Source organism: Neomonachus schauinslandi, chromosome X (genome assembly GCF_002201575.2).
Source record: "Neomonachus schauinslandi chromosome X, ASM220157v2, whole genome shotgun sequence".
Taxonomy (NCBI): domain Eukaryota; kingdom Metazoa; phylum Chordata; class Mammalia; order Carnivora; family Phocidae; genus Neomonachus; species Neomonachus schauinslandi.
Genome location: NC_058419.1, coordinates 44,632,601 through 44,649,211, shown reverse-complemented (window position 1 = coordinate 44,649,211; position 16,611 = coordinate 44,632,601). Strand labels below are relative to the sequence as shown.

General features: G+C 37.0%; 2 pseudogenes; both read left to right on the top strand.

The window, feature by feature from the left end:
• Positions 1-1,066: 1,066 nt before the first annotated feature.
• LOC110581285 lies at positions 1,067-6,296 on the top strand (annotated as a pseudogene).
• A 5,202-nt stretch (positions 6,297-11,498) lies between these two features.
• LOC123323566 lies at positions 11,499-11,605 on the top strand (annotated as a pseudogene).
• The last annotated feature ends 5,006 nt before the right edge of the window (positions 11,606-16,611 follow it).

The following is a 16,611-nucleotide window of genomic DNA, read 5'->3' as shown; positions in this document are numbered from 1 at the left end:
TCCCTCTCTCGCTGTGTCTCTCTCTTCAAATAAATAAATAAAATCTTTAAAAAAAAAAAAAAAGAATTCTTAAAAATAAATTTTAAAAAGACAATCCAATTAAAAAATGGGCAAACACCTCCAAACAGCACTTCAAAACTAGAACATCCTAATGTCTAATAAATTTGTGGAAATATAGGCACGCCTGGGTGGCTCAGTCAGTTAAGCGACTGCCTTTGGCTCAGGTCATGATCCTGGAGTGAGTCCGAGGATCGAATCCCACATGGGTCTTCCTGCTCAGCAGGGGGTCTGCTTCTCCCTCTGACCTTCCCCCCCCCCCATGCTCTCTCTCTCTCTCTCTCATTCTCTCTCAAATAAATAAGTCTAAAAAAATTGTGAAAATATGTTCAGCTTCATTAGTTTGCAGAGAAATACAAGTTAAAACCAACACGTCATACCACTAAACACCCTCCCCCTCCCCCTCGGAATGTCTAAAATAATAAAGACAGAAACTGTCAAGTATTTTATGAGGATGTGGTACAACAGGAACTGGCACTACCACTTTGAAAAACTGTTTGGCACAGTATAACAAAGGTAAACATATGTATAGTTTACGACCAAGCAATCTCACTCTAGATATACCCATAATAAAAATGTGTGCATTGGTTTACCAAACAACATTTGCACATATGTTTATAATAGTATTTTTTATGTTTTTATGTTGCAGAGACCCAAATGTTCTTTTTAAAAAAAATTTATTTATTTGTCAGAGAGAGAGAGAGAGAGCACAAGCAGGGGAAGCGGCAGGCAGAGGGAGATGCAGGCTCCCTGCTCAGCAGGGAGCCCAATGTGGGACTTGATCCCAGGACACTGGGATCATGACCTGAGCCAAAGGCAGACGTTTAACCCACTGAGCCACCCAGGCGTCCCCTAAATGTTTTTCATCAGGAAAACGTATAAATAATTATCATATTTACACAGTGGGATGTTATTCAGTAATAAAAATGTACAAATTACAACTACGTGCAGTATGGCTGGATCTCACAAACCTAATGTTGAGATAAAGAAGCCAAAGTGAAAAAGAGTAATGTACATGAGTTTTACGAGTTTAAACACAGGCAAAATTTTGATATTAGAATTCAAGGTAGTGGCATCCTTGAATAATGACTGGAACAGAGTTTCTACAGTGTTGGTAATGGTCTGGGGGTTTTTCTTCTGTTCTGAGTACTGGTTAAATGGTTTTAGTTTGCAAAACTTCACTGAATTAAGTACTCATGATTTGGTGACTTTTACATATGTATTTTATACTTTATTTAAAAGTTCCCTTAGGGGCGCCTGGGTGGCTCAGTCGGTTAAGCGTCTGCCTTCGGCTCCGGTCATGATCCCAGGGTTCTGGGATCGAGCCCCACATCGGGCTCCCTGCTCGGCGGGAAGCCTGCTTCTCCCTCTCCCACTTCCCCTGCTTGTGTTCCCGCTCTCGCTGTGTCTCTCTCTGCCAAATAAATAAATAAAACCTTAAAAAAAAAAAAGTTCCCTTAATGCAAAACAAACTGACATCATTCTTCTTATAGTAAATTGTTAAGCTTACAAAAAAAATTCTCACAGTATTGGTGGGTATGTAACTTGGTACATTCTTTCTAGAGGGCTATTTGACAGTAATTATTAAAAAGTCTTAGAAATGTTCATACTCTTTGATGTAATAATTTTTTACATTATATTATATAGAAAAAATCATACATGTGTTTAGAGACTTACACATAAAGATATTCATAGTAGTAAAACAAATACAAGCAAAGTAATGGAAAAAAATAAGCAAAAATATAAGCAAAAAATGAAAAAATATAGATTAGCTGGCTTAAACAGATTATTGCATATTGGTATAATTAAGTTCTGTAAAACAAGAAAAATATGCTGCATATACAATGGAATATCATTCAGCCATAAAAAAGAATGAAATCTTGCCATTTGCAACAACATGGCTGGAGCTGAGAGCATTATGTTAAGTGAAATAAGTCAGTCAGAGAAAGACAAATACCATATGATTTCACTCATATGTGGAATTTAAGAAACAAAACAAATGAGCAAAGGGAAAAAAGAAAGAGAGAGAGAAACCAAGAAACAGACTTAATTTAGAGAACAAACTGATGGTTACCAGAGGGGAGGTGGGTGGGGGGATGAAAGAAATAGGTGATGGGGATTAAGGAGTGCACTTGTTGTGATGAGCACCAGGTGATGTATGGAAGTGTTGAATCACTATGTTGTATACTTGAAACTAATATAACACTATGTTAACTATAGTGGAATTAAAATAAAAAGCCTAATTAAAATAAATAAATGAATAAATAATTAAAGTTAGGAAAAAGAAAGAAAAATATGCCATAAAAATGTATTTAATGATAAAGAAAACTTCTCAGGGTTTACACTTTAAATAATAGAAAAGTAGTAGATTAGAAACAGTGTGCTCAGTGGGACTCTAATATACATATATCTGTATATACATGTGTAAACATAGAATGTAATAAAAAGAATATAATCTATCCTTATTTCTGAATATGCTTATATTATAAATATTAAAACAAAAAATCTTTTTAAAAAAGATCTTATATTTTAGTAAATCTTTACACCCACAACCCCAAGATCAAGAGTCATATGCTCTACCAACTGAGCAGCCAAGCACCCCCAAAACAAAAAAATTCTATACATAAAACCACCAGGAACAAAAATGGTAAATAACAAACTAGGGAACATGTGCAGAACATACATCATGAATTTATTTTAACTTCATTTTTCCACACCAGAAAAAAGTAGTGTGGAAAAATCTTCCTTTCCACTCCACTTGGAAAATCTATCACTTCCTTCCCAAGTTTATTTAGGATACAGGATAAGCCACTATAATATAGAGACCCCCAAAATACAATGGTTCAAACAAGAGAGAAATATATTTCTCCCATACAAAATAGTCCAGAGATAGAAAGGGATTTTTGGACAGGTGGATTTGTCTGCTGTATGAGGTCAAGTGCTTATTTTGTTGCTCTGCTATCTCCTAGAGTGTTTTACTTACACTTTGTCAGAGTTCAGGGACACAGGAAAGAGGAAAGAGAAAGTAGTAGGCAAACAATTTTCTTTTAAATACTGGAACATAATTTTAAAAAGAAAATAATGTATGTTGAAGAAATAAATTCAAGAGAATAGGAAAAAAAGAAATTGGTTTAAAAAAAAGTAGTACGGAAGTTGCACATTCCACATCTTGTATTCCATTGCAAAGAAACTGGACACAAAGACACTTGGCTGCAAAGAGGCTGGGGAATGTTAGTTTCTAGTTGAGTGATCAAGAGTTCCTTTAAAACTCTGGGTATTGTATGGTGACTAACATAACATAATAAAATAAAATTAAAAAAAAACCCTTTGGGGATGAGAATCCTATTACTTAGAAGAAGATGGGGACATCTTAAGCCATTAAAACACCAAAAAAACCCCACAAACAAACAAACAAACCCACAACAAAACAAAACAAAAAAATTTTAAAAACACACCAACTTGTTTTTATTGAGGTGTAATTCATAAGGGGCTACTTTGCTGATAAGGCTTCTTAGAACTATGGATGGATGTTTTGTTCTAGTCTCCCAAGAAGGGCCATTTTATTTTTTAGAGTCACTTCTAAAGTCATGTGGTCTTTAACTTTGGGGTCTATTTTGCATATAAGTACTAATGCAAATAAATTTAAACTCAAGTAGACCTCATCACATGTCACCTCATGAATGTTGACAATGGAAGGAATATCTTGCCTGTAGTATAATATCAGTTCTGGACTGAAAAGCTGGGGAAGAAACTTAATTTTCTTTTTTTTTTTAAGATTGTATTATTTATTTTTTGACAGAGTGACAGTGAGAGAGGGAACACAAGTAGGGGGAGTGGGAGAGGGAGAAGCAGGCTTCCCCCAGAGCAGGGAGCCTGATGCGGGCTCGATCCCAGGACCGTGGGATCATGACCTGAGCTGAAGGCAGACGCTTAAAGACTGAGCCAGCGAGGGGCCCTGATTTTCTTTTTTTAAATCATGAATGAGTGTTGACTTCTGTCAGATATTTTTATACATCTATTGAAATAATAATATGTTTTTTCTCTTTGACTCTATAAATAAGTAGAGTGTACTACTTGATTTTTGAATGTTAAACCAACTTTATGTTCCTGGGGTAAACTCCACTTGGTACTCATCTTTATATATACATCAATGGATATTATATGCTAGTAATTTTATGGGGATTTTTGCATATAGGTTCACGAGTATATTGGTCTATAATTTTTTCTTATAATATCCATAACAGGTTTTATTGTCAAGATTATTCTTGTATCTTAAAATTAGTTGCAGAGTGCATTGTATCCTCCAATTTCTGAAAGACTGTGTAATGTTGGCAGTATTTCTTTTTTAAACGATTGCTAGAGCTCACCAGTACAATCTTTGTGAGAAATTTTTTTGGTTATGAATTTATTTTATTTTATAGATATAAATTTACTCAGATCTGACGCCTGGCGGCCGCTGGACCACATTCATATGGACCCTCCCGGGCTCCCGCGCCGCGCTTCGTGGGGTCCGCACAGCGGTAGAGCGGCACACTCGGGCCGAGGCGGCGACTGAGACCGCGGCGGGCTCCGTGGAGCTCGCTGTAGTGCGCTGTGTGGCCTCGGAGCCCAAGCTAAGCCTGTCGTTCGCGCTGGCCGACGGCAGCCACAAGAACATGCAGCGCGACCAAAGCGAGCCGCTGGGTCGGGCCCTCAGCCGGCTTGCAACCAGTGCCCTCAAAGGCCACCCTAAGGCGGCTGCTGCCAAGAAGAACAGGAAGAACCGGCCAAATGCAAGTGGCAGCGTGGCCGGTGCGGGGCCTGGGTCCGAGCTGGCTGCGGCCTGCGAGCCCGTGGTGAAGCTGTACTACCGCCAGCGGGCAGCGGCTGAAGACGTGCTCCACGTGGACAGCGCGGTGCTGCAGATCGGCGACGTCAAGTACAAGGTGGAGCGCAACCCGTCCGCCTTCACGAGCTGCAGTTGCCACGCCACATTATGCCGGCTTCCTGGTGTGCCCCAGGATCAGCCTCGAACTTGGGGATCCCGCCAGCTCCTTATTCCGCTGGCACAAGGAAGCCACACCCGGAGCGGCAGAGCCTGAGGGCGGGGGCCCTCGTTACTGTCTTCCTCTTCACCCTCTCCTAGTTGGACGGAGACGGGTGTGAACGAGGGGGGCCACACGCCGTCCAATGCCGACATCGGGCTCCGGACTCAAGCTTCATTGCACCCCAGGCAATGGGCAGCGCTTCAGGCCAAGCCGGGAGTTTGAAAGTGTGTGCCCCGTGGAGGCTGGGCCTGGCACGTGCACTTTTGACCACCGCATCTCTACACCAAGAAGGTGACGGATGACTCTGTCATCCGCACGGTCTCTTACGACCTCCAGGCTGACACGTACGCCCAGACTGAGTTTTCGAGGAGTGTCCTGTACCTGTACTGTGCCCCTTATGCCCTGGAGCTGGACTACCGCCAGAACCTTACCCAGTGGAAACTCACGGGCTACAAAGCTGACCTCATCTGTTTGCAAGAGGATGATCACAACGTGTTTACAGACGGCTTGGTGCCGGCCCTCCAGGCCTTGGGGCTGGAGGGCGTGTTGAGAATCAAGCAGCAGGAAGGCCTGGCTACTTTCTACAGAAAGACCAAATTCACTCTCCTTAGCCAGCATGACATTTCTTTCCATGAAGCCCTGGAGTCCAACCCACTTCACAAAGAACTGCTGGAGAACCTAGTTTGTACCTGTTTGCACAGAAGAGGGTGCTCCTGAGATCTTCTGTCCTCTAGGTTTCTGTTCTTCAGTCACAAAGGGCTCTTCTAAAAGGGTGTTGCTAATACCCATCTCTGCTGGCATCCAAAAGGTAGGTACATTTCTCTCATTCAAATGGCAGTAGTCTTGGCTCATATTAGACATGTCTCGTGTGACCTGTATCCTGGCATACCACTTATGTTTTGTGGACACTTTAATAGTACCCCATCAACAGGAATGTATCATTTTGTTGTCAATGGGGAAGAGGAACGGTGAAACATGTCCCTTACCCATTTTTTCAAACTGAGAGTGCTTGTGGTGAACCTGCTTACTCAAATTACGTTGGTGGCTTTAATGGATGTCTGGATTACATTTTCATTGACTTAAATGCTCTAGAGGTTGGACAGGTGATTTCCATTACCTAGTCATGACGAAGTTACCACCCACCAGGCCTTACCTAGTGTTTCCCATCCCTCTGATCACATAGCACCTGTATGTGATTTAGAATGGAAATAGATTTGTGTTTAATAGAATGTAAGTCTGCTTTAGTAGGTAATTTAATATGAATCAGAGCTTATGTGTAACCTTCAAAGAGGAAAACTAGACAGACACCAAGGCAAAATGTTATTCTACTAGATACGTTCCAGTGTCTTCATTACATGACTGTTCATAATATTTGCAGTTTCTCCACTTTTCTTTTTTCCTATGGTTGAAGGAAAAATAAATATATTTATGACTCCCAGGAAGAACATTGAATTATTATGTACATTTTTATAAGTACCTTTTCTTTAGCTAGGAATTAAGAATTTTGTAAAAAAAAAAAAAAACAACCCATTTGAATGATCCTTTAATTTTTCTATCATAACATTTCAAATTGAATCATGTTTATATAATTGGGGAAAAATGCATACAGGTTAAAGTGAGAGGCCCAAGTCTGACACATGAAAGGAGTGACATTAGAGTCTACCTCTACTTCAATTTGGTTAGCGATTTAATACAACTTCAGAGTTTTAACAGAAGATTAAAATATGCCATCACCAATTGTTATTACTTCTCATCTTTAATTTGTCAATTAACATAATTAATTTTCATTCTATTATTTTTAGGATTTTAATTTTTAGTATATGGTACAAATGGGCATTTATATTCTTATTCTTACTGCAGCTCATTTGAACTTTTAGGATGCAAGCACAATTTAGTATTCAAAGTGAATAGCAACATAGTCAACTTGATCCCATTTTCTTTAATTATTCTTGCCCATGAAAAATGTTCATAAATCAGTAGGGTATTTGACCATATGATATTACAGAATACAGCATAATAGATTATGTGAAACTGCCTACCTATATGGGCTTGACATTTTCGGTGAACCACTGAGCATTTCTATGCTGGAAGTATTTTTGAAATTGTTGGTTTTTATAAATAGGAGAAAGGGGAGTAGTGGGGCTTTTGAGCATTTCTGAAATTAACTGTTCTTTTTATAGACTTGAGCATTATAGTTTGTTATAGGAAAACATTGTATATAGTTTATATACTGTAAAAAATTTAAATATGAAGTCAAACCTTTTAAAATTAGAAATTACAGTTTTACTGATTAGTTTCTAGCCTAGAGTGATAACTGAGCTCTTCTAACTCAGTTATCACCATACCTTATTTGTAATGCTTTAGCTGTTACTTTTTGATGTTCAGGATACTATAATGTTATCTCATATTTCTGCATTTAATTTCTATAGCTTAGATATTAAAAGCCCACCCACTTCAAGAGCTCTAATTTTCCACCGTCATGAGAGCTTTTGTCCCAAATTCTTTACTAATCTCTAAACCCAATACCATAAGAACTTTTCTCTTTTGATAAAGTAGGCTGTACTTTCATATTCCACTCACTATCCAGTGTATTGTTAACTCTTAGTTTAGTTAAGTTTGAGGATGAGAGTTTTACCTACAGTTCAGTTTGAACCTTGAAGTACTTAAAATACTGGAGGGGAAAAATTAAAGTGGCAGTTTCTTGGGATCTTGTTTAGAAAAAGCTATAAATGAAAAATTGATGTTACCAAATTGTGCCTTCCTAAATAACATTTTTGAGAGCATTTTAATATCAGTTTACAAACACATGAATATGTTAAAGCCAGAATCTGATTCTTTTGCAAAATACATATTTTTCCTCCTTTTAAAAAAATTTACTCAAATTTTGTTTCTTCTTTAGTTAGTTTGGAAAGCTTTTCTTTTCAAGTAATTTTACCATTTCATCTATTCATCTGTGTCAGTGACTTTATTGGCATAAAGTTGCTCACAATATTTCCTTACTATGTCTGTACAAAGTGTGGTGCTAGCCTTATTTCAACCCTGATATTGGTAATTTGTGACTTCTTTTTTTCTTGATTCATTTCTTAGAAGTTTAATGATCTTATAGTATTTTCAAAGAACCAATATTTGGCTTTGTTTTTTCTGCTTTTTAAAAAAATCAGTTTTATATTTCATTGTCTTCTGCCTTACTTTACTATTTCTTTGCTTCTATTTACTTTGGATACCATATCCTTTTTTTCTCTAACTTCTGTAGATGGAAATTTAGATCATCAATTTTATTTTATTTTTTTTTTAAAGATTTTTTTTTTAAAGATTTTATTTATTTATTTGAGACAGAGAGAATGAGAGAGAGAGAGCACATGAGAGGGGGGAGGGTCAGAGGGAGAAGCAGGCTCCCTGCCGAGCAGGGAGCCCGATGCGGGACTCGATCCAGGGACTCCAGGATCATGACCTGAGCCGAAGGCAGTCGCTTAACCAACTGAGCCACCCAGGCGCCCTAGATCATCAATTTTAAATGTCTCTTCTAATATAGGCATTTAAAAGTACAGATTTTCCTCTAAGCATTGTTTTAACAACATCCTCCAATCTAATATGTTATCACTGAGTTTGAAATATTTCTAATTTGGCTTGAATTTTTTTGACCCATGGATTATTCACAAGTGTCATTTAAAACATTGGTGTTTTTTTCTAGATATCTTTTATTTCTTATTTTTAACTAATTAACTTTTTGTAGTCAGAGAACATACTCTGTAAGTGCTATTCATGCAAGTCCAGATAGCACAGAAAGTACACTCTGGTTAGAGGAGGAATAAAGCCTTCATATTAAAATATTAAGTCAAATATTTTTTTTAATATTTTATTTATTTATTTGAGAGAGAGAGAGAGCACGCACAAGCAGGGGGGAGGGGCAGAGGGAGAGGGAGAAGCAGGCTCCCTGCTGAACAGGGAGCCTGATGCGGGGCTCGATCCCAGGACCCTGAGATCATGACCTGAGCCGAAGGCAGACACTTAGCCGACTGAGCCACGCAGGCGCCCACTATTTTTCTTTTTTAAAAAAGATTTTACTTTTAAGTAGTCTCTACACCCAACATGGGGCTCAAACTCACAACCCTGAGACCAAGAGTCACATGCTCCACCAACTGAGCCATCCAGGCACCCTGAAATAAACTATTTTTCTAACTGTTCCTTCCCATGGTAGGTTCTACTATTGACTGAGACATTATTCTGAATGTTTTTGTGAGGGTGTTTTTGGATGACACTAACATTTAAGTTGGTGGACTTCGAGCCATTGCTCTCCATAATGTGGGTGGGCCTCATCTAATCAGTTGAAGGCCTGAATGAAACAAAAGACTGACCTCGCCCAGGCAAGAAGGAATTCTGCCAGCAGTTGGCTTTTGAGCTTGAACTGCTAAATTAGCTCTTCTTTGGTCTCCAAACCCCCTATGTATATAACCACATATATGCCATTTCTTGTATACTTCTTTCTTCTATGTAAAGGCACATTTCCAGCAGATGTCATTTTTCTTCCACCTCAAAACTCCCTTTAATATTTCTTATAGTAGCACCATGGCAAATACATTGACCTTTTGTTTGTTGAGAAAAGCCTTTATTCATCTTGATTTTTAAAGGATATTTTCACTGGATATAGATTCTCAGTTTACATTTTTTCTTTCAGTCTTTTAAAGATGTCATTTCATTGTCTTCTTGTAAATTCTGATGTTGTGTGGAGTCATGCTTACATTTATATTTTTGTCTATAACATAAGCTTTTTCTGTGGTTTCTATTCAGATTTTCTCTTAGTAACTGCTTTTTAGGATTTTGATTATGATGTACTTTGATGTGGCATTCTTTTTTAAGTGCAGATATAATTGACATATAACATTATATTAGTTCCAGGTGTATAACATAATGATTTGATACTAGTTTTTGCAAAATAATACCACAGTAAGTCTAGTTAACATTCATCAACACACATAGTTACAATTTTTTTCTTTGTCATGCCCATTCTTTTTTTTCCCTATAACCACTTCCAACAACTACCAGTGAATCATCTTGCTCACAAAGTGCTAAAACCTCACTCCACCAGCTCAGTGGGGAAACTGACCAATGAGGACAGGATACAGATTTTTTTCTTTGGATGAGAACTTCTAAGATCTACTCTCTTAGCAACTTTAAAATACACAATACAGCATTTTTTTCATTTTAATAACATTTTATTTACCCCTTATATACAATATGCAATCATTTCAACATGTAATCAAAATAAGAATGAGATGTTTTACATTCTTTTTTCCCACAATACAGTATTATTAACTATAGTCACCATGCTGTACATTATCCCTAGGACATTTTTATTTTATGACTGGAAGTTTTGACTTCTTTTTGACTATTTTCACCCATTTTGCTCACTTACCCCCCCCCCCCCATGCCTCTGGCAACCACCAATCCATTGTCTGTATTTATGAGTTTGGTGGGTTTTTGTATTTTGTTTTTTTAATATTCCACATATAAGTAAGATGATACCATATTTGCCTTTCTCTAACTTATGTCACTTAGCATAATGCCCTCAAGGTCCATCCATGTTGTCACAGATGGCAGGATTTCTTTCATTTTTATAGTTGAATAATATTCCATTGTGTATATATACCACATTTTCTTTCTTTATTCATCCATTGATGAACATTTAGTTTGTTTCCATAGCTTGGCTATGTAAATAATGCTGCAGTGAACATGGGAGTGATGTGACATTCTTTTTGTTTATCCTACTGGAGGTTTATTATGCTTCTTGGGTCTGTGAGTTTATAATAATCATAAAATTTAGAACTATTTCAGCCATTATATTTTTCTTTTTTAAAAGGTTGTATTTATTTAAGAAAGAGAGAGAAAGAGCGTGAGCTGGGGGTGGGGCAGAGGGAGACAGAGAATTTCAAGCAGACTCTGCACTCAGTTTGATCTCACAACCCTGAGATCATGATCTGAACCAAAATCAAGAGTCGGACGCTTAACTGACTGAGCCACCCAGGTACTCCAGCCATTATATTTTTCAATATATATTTTGTCTCACACACTTTCTTCTTTGTCTGAGTCTTATTTCCAGTTATACTGCTTTATATTGATCCACTCCTCATTTATTTTTTACTGTGATGCAATTTCAATAGTTTCTATTGCCATGTGTTCATCGATCTCTCTTAAATAAAAACTTTATTGAGATATAATTCATATATCATTTAATTCTCCAATTTAAAGTGTATAAGTCAATGCTGTTTTTAATATGTTCACAGAATAGTGCAACTATTACTACAATCCATGTTAGAACATTTTAATTACCTCTAAAGGAAACCTACTTGAAGTAACTCCCTATTTCTCCCCAAGCTCCCAAGCCTATGCAACCACTAATCTAATTTCTATCTCTATATTGCTTCTCGGCCTTTTGGCTAAGATCAAGTGTAATTTCTATCTCTACAGATTTGTCTATTCTGGACATTTCATAGAAATGGAATCATACAAAATGTGGTCCTTTTTGACAGTCTTCTTTCACTTACTGTATTGTTTTCAAGGTTCATTCATTTTGTGGCATGTATTAGTACTTTATTTTTATTGCCAAATAATATTCCATTGTACCAATCTACCACATTATAATTATCCATTTATCAGTTGATGGACGTTTGAGTTGTTTCCAAGTTTTGGCTATTATGAATAAGGCTATTATAAACATTCACGAACAAATTTCTATGTTAACATATGTTTTCATTTCTCTGTGTATATACCTAGGAGTAAAATTGCTAGGTCATATACTAATTCTATATTTAACTTTTTGAGGAACTGCCAAAATGTTTTCCAAAGCAGCTGCAGCATTTTATATTCCCATCAGCAATGCATGAGTCCCAAATTTTCTGCATCCTCATCAACATTGGTTGGTTAGCCACCCTAATGGGTATAAAGTGATATTTCATTATGGTTTTGATTTGCATTTTCCTAATGACTATCATGATGTTGAACATCATTTCATTTGTTTGTCAGCCATATTTATACTTTTTTTGGATATACATCTATTCAGATCATTTGCTTATTTTTAATTGGTTTGTCTTTTTATTATCCAGTATAATAGCTCCTTATATATTTTAGATACAAGCTCATTGTCCGATAGATGATTAGAAATTTTTTTCCTATTCTGTTGAGTATCTTTTCATTTTCTTGATGATATCCTCAGAAAAGTAAAAGTTTTTAATTTTGCAGTTGTCTGATTTATCTTTTTTTTAATTTAGTTTTTTGTGCTTTTGTTGTCATATCTAAGAAACCACTGTTTAATCCAAGGTCACAAAGATTTATGCTTATGTTCTCTTCTAAGGGTTTTATAGTTTTGTTTCTTACATTTAGGTCTGTGATACATTTGGGGTTAATTTTTGTATATGGTTTTTCTCTTGCAAGTCATTATCCAATTCTCTCAATACCATTTGTTGAAAATTCGATTTTTCCCCCATCAAATTATCTTGGTGCCACTCTAAAAATCAAATGACCATAGTATGTGGGTTTATTTCTGGAGTTTCAATTCTGTCCCGTTGACTTGTATGTCTATCCTTTGCCAGTACCACCCTGTTTTGATTATTACAGCCTTGTAGTAAGATTTGAAATCAGGAAGTGTAATTCCTCCATCTTTGTTCTTCTTTGACAAGATTATTTTGGTTATTCTAGGTTCCTTGCAATTCCATTATATAATTGAAAATCTACTTTTTCTTTTCTTTTTTTTTTTTTTTACTTATTTGAGAGAGAGAGAGTGAGTGTGCACACGCCAGCATGAGCAGGGGGAGAGGAAGAAGCAGACTCCCCATTGAGCAGGGAGCCCGATGCGGGACTTGATCCTAGGACCCCGGGATCATGACCTGAGCCGAAGGCAGATGCTTAACCGACTGAGCCACCCAGGTGCCCCAACTTTTTAAAGCTCATTAAACTTTTGGTAGGGATTGCATTGAATCTGTAGATCGCTTTGAGGAGTATTGCCATTTTAACAATTTAATCTTCCAATCCATGAATATGCAATGTCTTTCCATTTATTTAGGTCTTTAATGTATTTCAATAATTCTTTGTAATTTTCAGAACATAATTTTTGCACTTTTTTGTTAAATATTTTCTGAAGTATTTTATTCTTTTTGATGATACTGTAAATAGAATTGTTTCCTTAATTTCCTTTTCAGATTGTTCATCATAGGTGTATATAAACACTACTGGTTTTGTGTGTTGATCTATATACTCCGCAGTTTTGAATTCATTTATTAGTTCTGGTAGCTTTCTTATGGATTTTTTTTTGGGGGGGGGTTCTATGTATAAGATCATGTTGCCTGCAAATAGAGATGGATTTACTTCTCCCTTTCCAATCTGGATCCTTTTGATTTCATGTTTTTGCCTAATTGCCCTGTCAGAAACCTCCAGTACAGTACTGACTAGAAGTGGTGAAAGCAGGCATCTATGTCTTGCTCCTGCTCATAGGAAGAAAGCATCCGGTCTTTTGCCACCAACTGTAATGTTAACTGTGGGTTTTTCTTTCTTTTTTTTTTTAAGATTTTATTCATTTATTTGACACAGAGAGAGAGAGCACTAGCAGGGGAAGCAGCAGACGGAGAGGGAGAGGCAGGCTCCCTGCAGAACAGGGAGCCCAATGGGGGACTCGATTTCAGGATCCTGGGATCATGACCTGAGCTGATGGCAGACGCTTAACCGACTGAGCCACCCAGGCGTCCCTAACTGGGTTTTTCTTTATGTCCTTCATCAGGTTGAGGATGGTCCCTCTATTCCTACTTTTTTTGAGAGTTTTCTTTATTATTATGAAGAGCTGTTGTATTTTTTAAAAACTTTGTGCAGTTCACTGAAATGAAATGACATGAAATGGTAATGTTGTGGGGTTTTTTATTTTACTACTATGGTGTATACATATATTGACTTTCTTGAGATTAACTCTGCTCGGTCATGGTATATAATTCTTTTTATGTGTTTCTAAATTCAGCTTGCTAGTATTTTATTGAGGATATTTGCATCTATATCATAAAAGTTATTGACCTGTAGTTTTCTTGTGATGTCTTTGTCTGGTTTTGGGATCAGGACGATATTGACCACTTAGAATGCATCGGGGAAATGACCTCTCCTTTTTCACTTTTTGGAAGAATTGGTATTATGTCTTTTCGGATGTTTGGTAAAATTTACTGGTATAGTCATTTGAGATTTTTTTTCTTATTGGGAAGTTTTAAAATTATTACATCAATTTATTTGTTATCAATCTATTCAGGTTTTCTGTTTCTTCTTGGGTTTGTTTTGGTAGTTTGTGTCTTTCTAGGAATTTGATAATTTCATCGATTTATTTAATTAATTGGCATGCAGTTGTTTATAGTATATTCCCTTACAGTTTTTTCCTAAAATTTCTGTAAAGGCAGTAGCAGTGGCTGCTCTTTCATTCCTGATTTTAGTAAATACAGTCTCCTCTCTCTTTTTTTTTCTTAATCAGTCTAACTAAAAGTCTGTCAATTTTGTTGTTCTTTTTCAAGAAACAATTTTTGGTTTTGTTGAATTTCTCTATTTTTTCCTCTTTTCTGTTTCATTGATTTCTGCTCGAATCCTTATTATCTCCTTCCTTCTGGTTCCTTTGGATTTACTACACTCTTCTTTTTCTCATTTCATGAGGTGGAAGGTACTGCTTTGAGATCTTTCTTTTTTTTCAATGTATGTACGCAAATATAAATTTCACTTTAGGCACTATTTTACATGAATACCGTAAGTCATGGTATGTTGTGAGTTAATTTTCATTTGTGTCAAATTATTTCCTAATTTCCCTGTGATTTCTTATGACATTCATTATTTCAAATTGTGTTGTTTAATTTCTACATATTTTCAACTTCCCAAATTTCTTCTTTTATTTTTATTTTTATTTTTTATTATGTTAGTCACCATACAATACATCATTAGCTTTTGATGTAGTGATCCATGATTCATTGTTTTCGTATAAAACCTAGTGCTCCATGCAGTACGTGCCCTCCTTAATACCCATCACCGGGCTAACCCATCCCCCCACCCCCCTCCCCTCTAAAACCCTCAGTTTGTTTCTCGGAGTCCATAGTCTCTCATGGTTCGTCTCCCCCTCCGATTTCCCCCCCTTCATTTTTCCTTTCCCTCTCCCAATGACCTCCATGCTATTCCTTATGTTCCACAAATAAGTGAAACCATATGATAATTGACTTTCTCTGCTTGACTTATTTCACTTAGCATAATCTCCTCCAGTCCCATCCATGTTGATGTAAAAGTTGGGTATTCATCCTTTCTGATGGCTGAAAATTGGACAGCTATATACAGAAGAATGAAACTCGACCATTCTCTAACACCATACACAAAGATAAACTCAAAATGGATGAAAGACCTCAACGTGAGACAGGAATCCATCAAAATCCTAGAGGAGAACATAGGCAGTAACCTCTTCGACATCGGCCACAGCAACTTCTTTCAAGATACATCTCCAAAGGCTGGTGAAACAAAAGCAAAAATGAACTTTTGGGACTTCATCAAGATAAAAAGCTTCTGCACAGCAAAGGAAACAGTCAACAAAACAAAGAGGCAACCCACAGAATGGGAGAAGATATTTGCAAATGACACTACAGACAAAGCGCTGATTTCCAAGACCTATAAAGAACTTCTCAAACTGAACACCCAAAAAACAAATAATCAAGTCAAAAAATGGGCAGAAGACATGAACAGACACTTCTCTGAAGAAGACATACAAATGGCTAACAGACACATGAAAAAATGTTCATCATCATTAGACATCAGGGAAATTCAAATCAAAACCACATTGAGATACCACCTTACACCAGTTAGAATGGCAAAAATGGACAGGGAAAGAAACAACCAATGTTGGAGAGGTTGTGGAGAAAGGGGAACCCTCTTACACTGTTGGTGGGAATGCAAGTTGGTACAGCCACTTTGGAAAACAGTGTGGAGGTGCCTCAAAAATTTAAAAATAGAGCTATCCTATGACCCAGCAATTGCACTTTTGGGTATTTACCCCAAAGACACAGATGTAGTGAAAAGAAGGGCCATATGCACCCCAATGTTCATAGCAGCAATGTCCGCAATAGCCAAACTGTGGAAAGAGCCGAGATGCCCTTCAACAGATGAATGGATAAAGAAGATGTAGTCCATATATACAATGGAATATTACTCAGCCATCAGAAAGGATGAATATCCAAATGTCTTTTATTTTTAATTTTTTAATTTTAATTTTTATTTTTATTTTATTTTGGTATGTTATGTTAACCACCATACAGTACATCATTAGTTTTTGATGTAGTGTTCCATGATTCATTATTTGCGTATAACACCCAGGGCTCCATGCAATACGTGCCCTCCTTAATACCCATCACCGAGCTAACCCATCACCCCACCCCCTCCCCCTGAAACCCTCAGTTTGTTTCCCGGAGTCCATAGTCTCTCATGGTTCATCTCCCCCTCTGATTCCCCCCCCTTCATTTCCCCCTTTCTTCTCCTAATG